Source organism: Bufo bufo, chromosome 5 (assembly GCF_905171765.1).
Source record: "Bufo bufo chromosome 5, aBufBuf1.1, whole genome shotgun sequence".
In the NCBI taxonomy this organism is placed as follows: Eukaryota; Metazoa; Chordata; class Amphibia; order Anura; family Bufonidae; genus Bufo; species Bufo bufo.
In genome coordinates, this window is record NC_053393.1 from 422839900 (window position 1) to 422856070 (window position 16171).

Consider the following 16171-nt stretch of genomic DNA (forward strand, 5'->3'; position numbering starts at 1 on the left):
CAGAACAGATGTTATGAGGCAATTCTCTCTGCAAAAGTTACTCCAACCATTTATTTGCCTCGCTTGCCAATCAATGGTGGGGTTATGTTTAGTGAGCCAGGGTAGCCCCAACACTAGAGGAGTAGGCAAACCGCTAAGGACGAAACATAACACATCCTCAACATGAGCATCACTCACAATTAAACGGATATTGTGAACTATGCCCTTTAATGATTTCTGAGAAAGTGGAGCTGAATCAATAGCAAAAACAGGAATATCCTTTCCCAATGTGCATACCTGGAAACCATGAGTTATTGCAAATTGATTATCAATGAGGTTGACAGCTGCTCCACTATCCACAAAAATCTCACAAAAAATGCTCTTGCTCTCTAGCGCCACCCTAGCAGGCAGGACAAAACGGGAACTACAAGCAAACGGAAAACCTTCAATTTCCGCCTCAACCTGCCAATAGTAAAAGGACGGGGGGAACTCACAGTGGGGGAACTTTGAAACAGTGCGTGGGTGAGATGTTATAACAATTCTTTACATATTTAGAAGAACAAGATGGAGTCACATTTCTCTTCAGTATTCATGCTTACATGCTTGTTTGTGAGAAGAACCATGTATTGACTTAAAATTACAACCAATTATTTCTTAGTATACTTCCTTTAATGATAAAATGCGGCCAATGAATGAGTAGCTTGGGGTTTGCTGCAAGGACATGGGTGCTGGGCACAAGGTGTGGCTTCATCAGACACTTTGCTTGGCCAAGGTATGTAGGTAAAGGCTGTGGGTCACAAAATGAATGTTATTCTCAGTGTATAGGTAAAACCTATGATGGGGGCTTTTAATATAAGGTCTATAAAGATGGGCTGAGTCTATGAAGATGAACTGAAAAAAATACCACCAATCTGGGAAAAAATTGCAATTGTGGTTAATAACCAATTCTGCTTATAGATATGGCGATAACGAAGACATACTTTGGTAATATGTTAAATCTAAGCAAGAGAGTCACTTAAAGGGGTTATCCAATTCTCAACAGACCCCATGTGTCGGGCCCCCTCACAGGTGATATACTTACCTGCTCCCGGGGTCGCTCTGGTCCCCGCATCGCTGCTGTTGCTTTTCCTGTATGCGGATTAAAACATCCAGTGTCGGGGGGGAGCAGCCAATGGCAGGCGGAGACGGGGACGAGCCTTCCTAGCGTCACCAGAAATGCTAGGGGAGGCTCGTCCCCGCCTACCATTGGCTGCTCCCCCAGACACCGGATGTTTTCATCTGCGCACGGGGAGAACTGCAGCGGCGAGGACTAGGAGCGGTGCCGAGAGCGGAGAGTGGGGTAAGTATATTACCTTTGAGGGCTGGCACATGGGGAGCCTGTTTGAGAAATTGGATAACACCTTTAATGAGCAGCTACACTGTTAATATTAGAGATCAGCAAATTTTTTAAAATTCGATTCACCGGTTTGTCGGGAAAATTTGTTTTGATCCGAATATATTTGTCGGCGAATTACGTTAAAAAAGGCTATTTCCTGGCTGCTGAGAGCCTTATAGTGGTGTAGAACACTGTGCCTTGTAGTAACATGCATAGGAGTATGCTTTGGTAGTGAGATAATACTGTGAGTCCGTATGACATGCAGATGACAGGCGTCGCTCTTAGAATCACTGCACACTTCACTTATTAGGCAGTCACGGGGCCAAAACTGATCAAATAACTCTAAGTATGAACTCAGCCTTACAGGTCGATGTTAGTGCCAAAGAAGAAGCGCACTCCTTTCATACCGTCGCCAGCTAATTACACATAGACATTGTATGAGGAGAAAACTATACCCCTTACTGCAGCGAAGATCACAGACCAGCGACTCAGCAAATTGGACAGGTGTACGTGGTGCTCAGCGAGAATGTAAGTAGACAATTGATATATTGCGGGAATGGAGGAAAAGAATCGCGGCACTTACCAAGTCTTGAAAGTTACTTCAGTGCTTTATTGCTTTCGATACATAGCAAAGAGATTCGCAGGCTGGGGAGCGGAAAAGCCCTAGGTGTGCTTGCGCTTCCTCGGACCGCTGTGACACACAAGCGCACCGCCGTCCTTTTATGGGTGAACCCTGGGTCATCACCATGGTGACCGAGGGACGCTACCACAGGTGCGAATCTATGCGAACATTGGATACAGAGAAGAGGACACATTATTTGCATAACAATGCGATCCAAAACAAGTGAGCAGACATTATAAAATCGCGGCAACAAATCGCAACAGGCAGACATGCGAATAGATACATAATCGCTTTATAGAAATACAGCCATTTCATTTTTATCATTAAATCTTTGTGGACCCATGGCATTAGCCCTGATGATCCATCGAGCCTCCCGCTGCAGAAAGAAGCGGTGACGGTCGCCACCCCTAGGGATCACCATTGTGGGCCACACAGACATGTTCAATCAAACGAGAAGAGCTCCGTCCTGTCCTAATGGAACTTAGGTGCTCCCTTACTCTTTCGAATAAGGGTCTTATGGTTTTTCCAATATAAAACCTGTGGCAAGCGCACGTTATGACATAAACTACGTGGGATGTACGACAGGTTTATAAAGTCCTTGACTTTGTGTGTGAACTCCCCCCCCCCAGGGATAGTATTTTTTCTTTGAGAATTTTGGGGGCAAGAAGGAACACGTGCCGCAATTTGTAATTTCCTTGTGGTTTCTATTTTTGTAACCAATTGGTTTGTTTGGGCTGTCTAAGCACACTGTGGACTAATCTATCCTTCAGAGTGTGGCAATTTTTTTAAAGTGACAAGGGGTCTTTTAGAATTTAAAGCCCCCAAAGAGGATTCGCCCCCTCAGAAGGTCCCAATTGTTTAACACGGCCTGTCTCACCTATGCCTGATGCTGGGCTAAAATTTGAAGACAAATGCGAACCTATCCTATTGTGGTCCTTGATCTTATCCCTAAGGAGATGTGGGCTGTGAATAACGTCCTGCACGATGCAAAGCATCAATAACGTCTCTCCTGGGGTTACCCCTCTCCAAGAGCCTGTCCTTAAACTGGTGGGCTTGCCTGAAATAGCCCTCATCCGTACTGTTTATTTCTACGTAAGCGGATGAATTGTCTAAGTGGGACAGCGTCCTTAACCGCGGGGAGGGTGAAAAGCTGGTCTGGTGGAGCGCAAATTAGCCGCGGTGGGCTTACGAAAGCCAGTGGTACGGAGCATACCATTATGAACGGTGACTCTTACGTACCAGAAAATCCAGCGAATCGCCACCAAAGTTGAGGGTAACCCATGTTCATATGATTGGTATCATTAAGATGTTGTACAACTGCTTGCACAACTCTTCGCTGCCCGACCAGACCAGGAATACATCGTCCACATAACATAGATAGAGGTGAACGTATTTCAGGAAGGGGTTTCCCCAGTGAGAAAATGTAGGTCTCTTCGAATACCCGCAGATACAGGTTTGCGAAGGTACAAGACACTGGTGTACCCATGCAGTACCTAGTATCTGGCGGTACCACTGCCGGTCAAATTGGAACATGTTGTTAGTGAGTACTAGATCTAGGGATCATGTCTAAACCTCGAAAAAATAGGACTTTTTATCGGAGCGGCTCAAAACCACGGCAATGGCTTTCAAACCCAGGTCGTGGGGGATTCTCGTATAGAGGCTCTCCACATCTAAGGACACAAGGTGGAATTCCTCCCGCCACTCGAATTATTGAGAGCACGGAGGAACTCCCCGGTGTTCCTTGAGGTAGGAGCCTCAACAACCAATCGATGTACCTGGAGATGGGTTCGGTCACTGATCCATCCCAGCAACAATTGGTCGTCCCGGGGGTTGGACAACGATTTATGTATTTTTGGGACAAAATTCCAGCAGGATTTTAGGGAACTTAGGAATTAATGTCTCCAAATGTTTTTGGGTAGAAATTGTAGGTCAATTTTCCTATAAAGGAGCTGACTGTACCTTGGCCAATATAGATGGGACAGGCTTTACGCTCAATTTCTCATATACCTTTTTGTCTCCCAACTGCCTGGTGGCTTCTTCCAGGTAATAAACCTTGGTCATCAGGACCACATTACCCCCCTTGTCGGCGGGCTTAATGACGACATCATTAAGACCATCTAACCACTTTAAAGCAGACCGATCCTCAAGAGTGATGTTAGGGGTGCCACTGGATAAATCAGTGCACGGTATATCCTAAGTACCCTTTTTGTGGAAGAGGTCAATAGCAGAGCACGCCGGTATAGGGGGGAGAAATGGTGGACCTGATGCCACCCAAAAATACTTCTGATGATCAGTGCAATAATACTTTGGCTCTTGATTATCCGCGAGGAATTGTACGCACTCAATCTCCTTAATATCAAAGTGTGGTCGTAAGTGGAAATCGGCACACGTCATATGTGCAGGGGACCTCGGCCTGAAAGGGGTGGGGGACGTGTAGAGCTGCTTTCTGAGAACATTTTTCTGAGAAATAATTTACGCACTGCTCTGTATAGATCGATTTCAAAGTCCACAGGATTTAATTGTTCCAACAAGCTGTATCCCAGCCCTCGTTGGAGGAGTGAGAGACAGCTCGGGGCAATTCATGTGCCGTGAGGTTGATAATCAACACTGGAAGAGTTCTGTACAGGGGAGGCAGGACAGAAAGTCTCTACTGTTTCCAGGAGACTTGTCTCCTCCTCCTCACGGATTTTCGGATTTGGGTGCTCCTTTCTTTTACGCTTCCCGTGTCCTCTTCGGGTTCTTTTTCCTAAAGGGGGGCCGCTGTTCGTCCGGGCACTTGTTCCACTTTCTGACTGACTAGAGTCTGAATCTGTGGTCCAGAAGTCGCTACGGGTATATGCGTGGATTGCGTCTGGGACGACCTCTCTTTTTATTACAGTCAAAGAGCCTCTATCGTTAAACGTAGTCGTTTTTATCTCTCAAAATCTTGTCTCTTTTACTGTCTTTTATTTCCATTTGGGTGACGGTAAGTTTCTTGCTTAGCTTGTTTGTCCAAAGATGGTATATTGTGCCTCAGTTAATCTGAGCTTAAGTTCAGCATGCGCTTTCTCTAGGTCTTGTTCGACTTTGATATACTCCTGTCGTCAAGTGCCAGGACCAGGTTCAATATTTGCATTGAGAAATCCAAATGAAAATGTTTCCATGATTTGACAAAGGTATCGTCTTCCTCATACTGATGTATATCTTTATAAATTCTTAAGCCCTGCGGAACGCGGTTACTTTCCTTGTATGAAGTCAAAGACTAATACACATAGATATCTACAGAACCAGTTCTATTAACTCGTATGCAAGTAAAACCCCTCGAACAGTGGAGAGGGTGTCAGCAGTAGGTTTGTGTTGACGTCACTGATTAATTTGCCCTTCCTCTGATCCATCAGAACAATAATCACAAAAAATTTATCCTGTCTGTGGAGCATACGCCTTCACTCGGTCAGCATTTGCTCAATAATCCATCAGTATTGTTAATGCCCAAAAAAACAGGAGTGGATCTAAAACAGAGATGACACGTGAAATAAATATTTGCATGTCTTCTGTGTTTTGTACCCACTCTGCTTTTGGTTACTAAATCATAAGCCAATTCTGGATGGGACCATACAGGCCTTACAGCTGCTACACAGAGAGGATCCGTTGTGCGTCTCATTTTTCCTTTCTTCTGACAGACCAGATGAAAGGTCAAATAAATCATGATGTCAGCCAGGCTTAAAGGCAAAATAGTGGCCCAGTCATAAATTGTGTTGAGCGTGAATATTCGCATAGCGAATATTAATCGCGAATATCGCAACTTCGATAATTCGCGAATATTGTGAATATATTCGTTATATCGAAATATTCGTCATTTTCTCCATCTGAACACATGATTCCTTCCTGCTTAAAATGCTTGTGGGCCAATGACTCATTGGCCCACAAGCAAGAAGCAGGGAGGAATCAAGCGTTTAGATGGTAAAAAATGACGAATATTCTAAAAGAACTAATATATAGCACTATATCGAATATCGTTTTTTAGAATATTCATCATTGACGAATATTCTAAAAAACGAATATATAGCACTATATCACATATATTCGTTTTATAGAATTACTCCTCCCGACAAGCGTCCCTGTCACCATGGGAACGCCTGGTGGTTAGATATACCATCGATCTGAGTTTTCACAATCTAACTCAGATCCGATGGTATATTCTAACCACCAGGCGTTCCCATGGTGATGGGGACACTTGAAGTTAGAATATACGCCAGGGCGCTGTGAACCGCGAAATTAACCCCTCAGGTGCGGGTTAATTGCGCTGATCACAGTGCCCTCTGCGCCCTCCCCCCCACCTCCCCAGTATTAAAATAATTGGTGGCCAGTGCGCCCCCCCCTCCCAGTATTAAAATAATTGGTGGCCAGTGCGCCCTAACCCCCCCTCCCCCCCCAGTATTAAAATCATTGGTGCAGTGGCCACATTGTCCCCCTCCCCCCCCTGGCAGTGGCCACAGGGTCCCACTTCTTTTCCCCCGTCATTGGTGGCAGCAGCTGTTTCACTCAGCAGCATTTACTTACCTGCGGGGCTCTCCTCCTTCTGAGAACTCACAGGTCTATGCGCCGCAATATGCCTTCAGCAATGCGCCGCATAGACCTGTGAGTTCTCAGAAGGAGGAGAGCCCTGCAGGTAAGTAAATGCTGCTGAGTGATTAACTAACCATGCAGCCAGGACTTCAGTAGCGTCCCGGCTGCCATGGTAACCGATCGAAGCCCGGCCATTACGCTGGGACTCGATCGGCACTGCCTGCTGCCACCAATGACGGGGGAGAAGGGGGACCCTATGGCCACTGCCAGAGGGGGAGGGGACCCTGTGGCCACTGCCACCAATGATTTAATACTGGGGGGTGAGGGGGGATAGGGGCGCACTGGCCACCAATGACTTTAATACTGGGGAGGGGGGTTAGGGTGCACTGGCCACCAATTATTTTAATACTGGGGAGGGGGGGTTAGGGCGCACTGGCCACCAATTATTTTAATACTGGGGGGAGGGCGCACAAGGGCGCTGTGATCCGCGCAATTAACCCGCACCTGAGGGGTTAATTGTGCGGATCACAGCGCCTTGGCGGTATATTCTAACTTCAAGCGTCCCCATCACCATGGGAACACCAGGTGGTTAGAATATACCATCGTATCTGAGTTAGATCGTGAAAACTCAGATCCGATGGTATATTCTAACCACCAGGCGTTACCATGGTGACGGGGACGCTTGTCGGGGAGGAGTATGCAGAAGGGCAATAACTGTACTAATTGAGGGGAAAAAAATGAATATTCTAAAAAACGAATATATGTGATATAGTGTATATTAGTTTTTTAGAATATTCGTCATATTGTAAGACGAATATTTAGCAACATAGTGAATATTCGTGAATTACACATATAGACTGCAATTTCACTAATGTAGTGCTATAATCTTTTTTTTATTAGTCTAATTGTTTTGGTCTCTTTCTGATTCAGAAGAGAAAAAAATTAGACCAAAAAAAAAAAGATTATAGCACTACATTAGTGAAATTACAGTCTATATGTGTATTTTACGAATATTCGCTATATTGCTATAACTTTGTTTTTTAGAATATTCGGTCATATTCTAAAACAAGAATATATGGCGAATATTCGTAAAATACACAATCGCAATACGCGATTAATTAAATCGATATATTCGCGATAAATAGCTTAATGACGAATATTCAATTTAGGCGAATATAAGACAGAATATTCAATTGAATATTCACAAAATATTGCAAAATCGAATATGGCACCTCCCGCTCATCACTAGTCATAAAGTGGGGAGGGGGGGAACAGCATGAGAAAGTCCACAGAGTGGACCTATGACATAGTGGTGAGGTGGAAGCAGCATGAGGAGACCATAGAGTGCCTAATGCAGAGTCTGGAGGTGGCAGCAGCATCAGGAGGCCTCAGAGTGGCATGACAACAAAAGATTGTGAAGGTGGTGGCAGTATTAGGAGGCCAAAGAGTAGCACGACGATGGAGATTGTGGAGGTGGCAGGCAGCTTGAGGAGGCCACAGAGTGGCACGAAGATGGTGTGGAGGTGGCAGCAGCATGAGGAGGCCAGAGTAGCACAGCGATAAGAGATTATGGAGGGGGCAACAGCTTGAGGAGGCCACAGAGTGGAGCCACTGACAGAGTCTGGGAGTTGGCAGCAGTATAAGGAGACAATGAGCAGTACAATGACCAAGTCTGGAGTTGGGAGCAGTATGAGGAGGTTACCGAGTGGCACAATAACAGAGTCTGGAGGTGGCAGAAGCAGCATCATCAGGTGGAAGCCAGTGAGTGGCACAATGACAGAGTCTGGAGTTGGCAGCAGCATGAGAAGACCACAGAGTGGCCCAATAATAGAGTCTGGAGGTGGCGGCAGCAGCAATCATCAGGTGGAAGCCAATGAGTGACACAGTGACCAAATCTGGAGATGGCAGTAGCATGAGGAGACCACAGAGTAGACCAATGGCAGAGTGTGGAGGTGGTGGCAGCAGCAGCATCAGGATGAGGCCACAGAGTGGCACAATGACTGAGTCTGGAGGTGGTGACAAGCAGCATCAGGAGCATTCCACAGAGTGGCAAGGTGACATAGTGTGGAGATGGCAGCAGCAGTAGCATCAGGAGGATACCACAGAGTGGCAAGGTGACATAGTGTGGAGATGGCAGTAGCAGTAGCAGCATCAGGATACCAATCATACCACATATGGTGACACTGCATATGTTGACGCAGGGCTGTAGTGCCAACATTGGCACCCTGGCCACGTTTCACCTTTTGCCCACATATTCTACATATGGCCATGCTAACCTCCTCGGTGGCCATAACAAAATACTGCCACACCGTCAAGTAGGTGATTTCCCCCCAACAGTCTACACTGACTGACTGCTACTGCCGCTGCTTCCGTGAACAACTTCCAGGGCAGGTAGCTGCTGCAAAGCAGGTGGTCTACCCCAGGCAAGTTTGGCTCCCGAAAACTTACAACCGCCAACTGAATTGAGAATATATTTTTCTTTTTGTACTGAAATGGGCCACTAAACGCTTTCAAGACATATCACAACCGCCGACGTGAACTGAGATGTATTTTTATTTTTGTACTGAAATAAACACATATAACCGCCGCACTCACTGACTGCTACCGCTGCTACTTCCGTAAACCCCTGCATCACTACTCCCTGGGCGAAGCAATTTGTCTACCCCGGCATGTTTAGCCCCCGACCTCCCACTGCTGTCACCCTGCTGAACCCCAGCCATGCTTTCAACACATATAACCACCGACGTGAACTAAGAATATATTTTTTGTTTGCACTGAATTACTAAATAACACATATAACGGCCATACTTAGTGACTGCTACCGCCGCTACTTCCGTAAACCCTGCACCACTACTTCTCGGGCAGGTAGGCTATTAGTGAAATTAGTGAAAATTATTAACCTGTCCACTAGGTAGAGCAGGGGTATATCACAGCCAAAATTGGTGAATGTCACCAACTATGTAACAGAAAAATTTGTGAAATTTATTAACCTGGTCTGCTAGGTAGAGCAGGGGTATATCAAAGCCAAAAATGGTGAATGTCCCCCAACTATGTAACAGATAAATAGTGAAATTTATTAACTGTCTACTAGGTAGAGCAGGGGTATATCAAAGCGAAAAATTTGGGATATGTAACCTAACAATGTATCAGACAAATGAGTGAAATGACTTAAAATAAATAAGTAAAAATAACAGAAAATAATCTTGATGTATGAGGTGGAGGTCCATATGGAGTAGGAGGTTGAGGAGGCGGTGGGCGTAGCAGTGTAGGTGGAATCGGCGGTTGAGGAGGACTAGCTAGCCAACACTGCTTTTTGGTTTAATTTGTTTTATTTTTCTATTAGGTTACACCCCAAAAGAGTGGGAATATCAAAAATACAATGAGCAATTGCGCTGTAGTATAACAATGGCTGGGTAAGGCCGGTATACATGTCTATTCTGCACAAGGTATGGACAAGTCTGTGGGATCCATGCCTGGTTCATTTTAATGAACGTGAGGCTTGTCCACATTGGATGTGGACAGGCGGCCTGCGCTTGTCTGTGATAACGCCCTGTGCCGTGCTAAACACACGTTCAGACAATACACTGGCTGCAGGGCAGGCAGCACCTCCAGGACATAAAGAGCAAGCTCAGGCCTTGTGCCTAATTTGGAGAATCAGAAGCTGAAGGGGGCAGACCCATCATTCAGAACGTGATCAGGAGTGTGCACATATACTGCTCCACCATGTTGGTGAAATGCTGCCTCCTGCTAAGACGTTCCATATCAGCTGGTGGTGCTGGTTGTTGTAAAGTGCTGACAAAGCTTTTCCACATTCGGCCATGCTAATCCTGCCTTAATTCTGAGGTGCTGCGTGGTGCCCCAGCTGTGTTGGCGACCTCTTCCTCCTCCTCTGCCTTTGCCTTGTTGCTTCCACTATGCCCCCGCTGCAGGCTGGGAATACCACCAGCAGAAGCGTCCTACCAGCGTGCGCTTGTACTCGCGCATCTTACCATCACGCTCCAGTGACAGAATTAAAGATGGTACATTGTCCTTGTAATGGGCAGCGTTGCCACCAGTAATCAGCACAAGTTAGAATGTGGGCAACTCGCCGTTCGTTGTGGAGACACTGCAGCATGTAATCGCTCATGTGTGCCAGGCTGCCCAGAGGCAACGAAAAGCAGTCCTCTGTGGGAGGTTGTATCATCTGTGTCCTCTGTATCCCCCAGCCACGCACCAGTGATGGCCATGAGCTGGTTTGCGTGCCACCCTGCTGTGAACACGGTTCCTCCTTCTCCATCTCCTCCTCCTCATCTCCACCTCATCATCATCCAGAACTGTAGCCCTGGCTGGACAATTGTGTTCCTTGCAGTTTGTAGGTGCAGGAACCCACCCCTAGGAGCCACTTGTGAATGACTGGCCGGAAACCCTATGAATGATCCCTCTTCCTTCTCCTCCTCCTATGCCACATCCTCTTCAATCAGTATTATTTCAAGGAGGCATAGAAGTAGGATAGTAACGCTAATAACGGCATCATCGGCACTGGGCCATGTTGGTGGAGTACTCAAAACAGCGCAAACAAGGCACACAGGTCTCGCATGGATGCCTCAGTCATTGGTGGTGAAGTGGTGATGTTCCGCAGAGCAACTCACCCGTGCGTGCCTGCAGCTGAAACTCCACTATCGCCTGCTGCTTGCACAGTCTGGCCAGCATGTGCAAGGTAGAGTTCCACCTTGTGGGCACGTCGCATATGAGGCGATGAGTGGTAAGGCCGAAGTTACGCTGCAGCGCTGAGAGGCGAGCAGCATCAGGGTGAGAACGCCGAAAGCGCGCACAGATGGCCTGCACTTTCTGCGCAGCTCCGACATATTGGGTAATTTTTAAGGAACCTCTGCACCACCAAATTCAGCACACGCGCCAGATAAGGGATGTGCGTCAAACCGGCTAGTCCCAGAGATGCTATGAGATTTAGCCATTATCGCACACCACCAGGCCGGGCTTGAGGCTCACTGGCACCAACCACTCATCGGTCTGTTGTTCAAGGCCCGTCCACAGCTCCTGCGCGGTGTGGGGTTTGTCCCCCAAACTGATAAGTTTTAAACTGCCTGCTGTTGTTTACCCCTGGCTGTGCTGAAGTTGGTGGTGAAGGTGTACGCTGACGGATAAGGAGGCGATAGAGTATGCGGAGTAGGAGGATGAAGCAATAGGAGGCAAAGAGAAGCGGCCAGCAATCCTTGGTGGTGGAAGGAAAAGCGCCAAACAGCTATCCGCCTCAGGCCCAGCCGACGCTGCATTTACCCAGTGTGCTGTTAGGGATATAACGTCCCTGACCATGCTTACTGGTCCACGTATCCGTAGTCAGGTGCACCTTGCCACCGATGGCGTTGCGCAGTGCACACCTGATTTTGTCCCCCAATTGGTTGTGCATGGAAGGGATGGCTCGCCTGGAAAAAAATAATGGCGGCTGGGCACGACATACTGTGGGGACACCCACCGCCATAAGGCTTTTTAAAACTCTCCGTCTCCACCAGACGGAATGGACAGGCATTTTAAGGGCCAGTAATTTTTGAAGTGCTGTATTTCACACTGACAGATGCAGTAAAGGCCGCAAATTTAGCATTGTGCCATAATGGGTGTTTTTTTAATAACAGAATAGTATTGCAGTATTTCAGGCTTGTATTTCACACTGACAGATAAGCAAAGGCCCCAGATGTAAGGGTATTGCCAAAAATTGTTGTTTTTTTTAACCCAGAAAATTATGGCAGTATTTTAAGCTTGTATTTCACACTGACAAATGCAGCAAAGGCTGCTAATTAGTATTGTAGGGTATTGCCAAAATTTTTTGTTTTTTTAAACCCAGAATGATATTCCAGTATTTCAAGCTTGTATCTCACACTGACAAATGCTGCAAAGGCCCCAGATGCTAGGGTCTTGCAAAAATGGGTGATTTTTTTAAACCCAGAATATAATTGCAGTATTTCAAGCTTGTATTTGACTGTCACAATAGCACATATGCTGTGCTGGTGAACTGAACTTGCATAAAATGGCCGCCTAAGCCCACCTAACTAACAGACAGATAAAAGTTCTTTTTCTGTGTCACTGGGCTCAGGGCAGGGTAAAAAGATTGTGCACTGCACCCACAATACAAAATCTATGTAGATCGCTGAGTTAACAAGCACTTCTGATTAATGATTCTTTCCTATTCTCTCCCTCACAGCAGCATCCTATCTCTACACTAATCAAAGCAGAGTGACGTGCAGCGCAACATGACTCCAGCTTATATAGAGGCTGGGTCACATGCTGCACTGGCCAATCACAGCCATGCCATTAGTAGGCATGACTGTGATGGCTTCTAAGGGCACACAAGTTAAATGCTCTGCAGCCTTTCAAAAAGCGCCATTAACTCGCCGAACACCGAACCCGAACCCAAACTTTTACTGAAAAGTTTGGGTTCGGGGTCCAAAAATCCTAAAGTTTGGTACGAACCCGAACTTTACAGTTCGGGTTCGCTCAACCCTATAACAGAAGTGATCTGAGCATATTTTTCTTTTTGTACTGAAATAGGCCAGTAATCGCTTTTAGCAAAATAAATACACCAGTTAAGTGCATATATATTTTTCTTTCTAAGCTGAAATTTGCCACTATCATTATAAAAATTGTCACGCGACACGTGGCGTCATGTAGCCCTAGCCTAAAGGTGCCAAGCCCTAAGGTGTGTTTGTTTTCTAGTGAAACATGGATATATATAGGCTATCACTATATGATCCCTTATGATGCCATTTTGGGGAGATACTTACCCATTTTCTGGACACTGTGGAACAACGCTATGCATTCTCTTGGCGAGGAAACCTGTCTGGGCCATGAACCCGATGACCCCGTTGCTGGAGTACCAGCCATAAGGGTCACCCCCACAGACATAGTGTATTCCCGATAGGTTTCCCCTAGAGGTGTTGGCTGGTTAGATGGTAGTGACCCCCTCCATCCCGGACCCCGAGGTGTCCCGAGAAAAGTTCGGGACAGCCCAGCTCCAGGATCCTACATTGATGCAGGCGACAGAAGGGGTAACCGTAATTAATGGCGTTGCTCAGCTCAGCACCTAGGAGCAGAATCTGTGTTTCCCCACCTGGATTTCAACCAAGACTTATTGTACAGGGTGGATAAGGTGCAACAAGTGGTAATAGAGCAGCTGGTGGTGCCCCAGCCTTACCGCCGGATGGTGTTAGACTTGGCCCACACGCATGAACTGGGAGGTCATCCGGGGGTGAAAAAGACCCAAGAGCGAATATTGCAGAATTTTTTTTTGTTGGCCCGGGATATATGAGGAGGTTAGGAGGTTCTGTCAGTCCTGTCCTGTGTGTCAGATAACCATCCCCCAGCCCCATTACCATAGTCCATTGGTACCTATGCCCATCATAGAGGTACCGTTTGAAAGGATAGCCATGGATTTGGTAGGCCCTATAAATAAGTTGGCCAGAGGTCACCAGCATATCTTGGTGGTCTTAGATTACGCTACCAGATATCCTAAAGCAATTCTACTGCGCCATACATCGGCTAAGCTTTTAGCCAAATAATTAATGGCCATGTTCTCTCGGGTAGGGATACCTAAGGAGATCTTGACAGACCAGGGGACTCCCTTCATTAGCTGGTAGTCTTTTGCTCCTTGACCACTAATTATTTCGTAACATTTTGGATAAGTCCACAATGGACATAGGGTGTTTCAAATCATATCTTGTGTACAACATTATACGTCATTCATGTATCTGATGTTCCCTTTGATTTGCTGTTGTCTGATTTTCTTTGTCTCCATTTTTCAACAGATTCCTTGCAACGGGGAACTCTTTTGCATCCCTGCATTTTGAGTTTCTTTTGGGAACCTCGACGATCTCGCGAATTGTACGACACACTTGCCAGGTCATCTGGCAGCAACTCCGAGAGACGGTGATGCCGCAGCCCAAGGTGGACGATTGGCTTCGGATTGCTGAGGGCTTCCAAATTTCTGCGCAGTTTCCAAACTGCCTCGGGGCAATGGATGGCAAGCACATCCGTGTGAAGAAGCCTCCTCACTCAGGGTCCCGATTCTTCAATTATAAGCAATATTTTTCGGTAGTGCTGATGGCTGTTGCTGACAGTAACTACCGGTTTTAATGGTTGATATCGGGGCCTATGGAAGTACTGCTGATGCTCGCATCTTTAGTTCTTCTAGAATGGGTGAGCGGCTTCGTGCCAACCAGCTTGCCCTGCCCGAGTCCAGAAGACTGCCCGGATCTGCTGGTCCGCCGGCTCCATTTGTTATCGTGGCGGATGAAGGGTTTGCATTGACTCACCATGTTATGCGGCCCTTTCCAAAGCGTGGTTTGGATGTCAGGAGGCGTATTTTCAACTACCGGTTGACTCGTGCCCGTCGGTATGTTGAGTGCGCTTTCGGGATACTCTCTAGCAAATGGAGGGTGTTTTTGTCATCCATACAGATGGATCCGGAGAATGCTACCCTGGTGATTCAAGCTTGTGTTGTTCTACACAACTTCACCAGGATTCACGAGGCTTCCTCTTCTGTTGACATGGAAGATCTTCCTACGTCATCAGATTTGGGTTTGGAAAGGACCCTGCATAGACGACCTGGGACTGCAGGCATTGCAGTTCGAGAACTCTATGCAGACTACTTTTTAAGCCCAGAGGGGTCCTTGCCATGGCAGAGGGACGCGATTCGTGGCAGTGTTTGATTTCTTCTGTGCTCGCTAGTTTTTTTTTTTTTCTAGATAGCTTCTGTAATTTCAGACATAGTTGAGTGTAGGGACTCGCAAGACAATGAGGACCCTTGACGTGGGCTTGCGGGCTGAGGTTTTTTGGAACTAAAAGTTATTCAATCTATTTTATCCAAAAAAAGATGTTTCTGTTTTTAAATATTGAAACATCATTAAAGGATTTGCTCTATGTTTCTAAAAACCTTCTAATACCTCTATAATTCGCTTTTTGAAAGTGGGCCACACCATGTAAAATAAACTTTGTTTACTACTACAAGTATTGTTTGTGTCTTTTGGAAGTGTCTTATTAGATTGGAATGTTATAGATTTCATATCAAGCTGTAATTTATCAATTAACACTATCACATTCTACATGTATTCCATGTATATAATCATGATATGTTTTTTTGGCACACAAACACTCAATAGTAAGTGTTGTTTGTTTGAAAAATCACATATCCAATAGGATTTCAGTACAACCATTAGAATAATATTATATTTCTCAACCAACCAAATCGAAATCAAAGGGAGGTTTGTGCATTTGTGCCTTCTACTCTCAACTATTATTAGTTTCCATTGCTCCCCATACAAACTGATGTTGGGACGAACACCAATTCAAATGGTCTATCACAGTGATGGCTAACCTTGGCACTCCAGCTGTGTTAAAACTACAACTCCCAAGATGCACCCCTTGCTTCGCTGCTTTCCAAACCCGATACAAATAAATGGATCATGCTGGGTGTTGTAATTTGACCACAGCTGGAGTGCCAAGGCTTGCCATCGCTGCCCTATATAATTTGTTTTGCTATTACACCATCCAAAGGTTAAGTTGGTTGTAAAGCCACATCACATAGTTTTTTTGGTTTAGTTTTCAGTCCCAATTGTTTTTGTTTGTTAAAAAAAAACAAGACACATTGTGTTGTAGTAAATTTT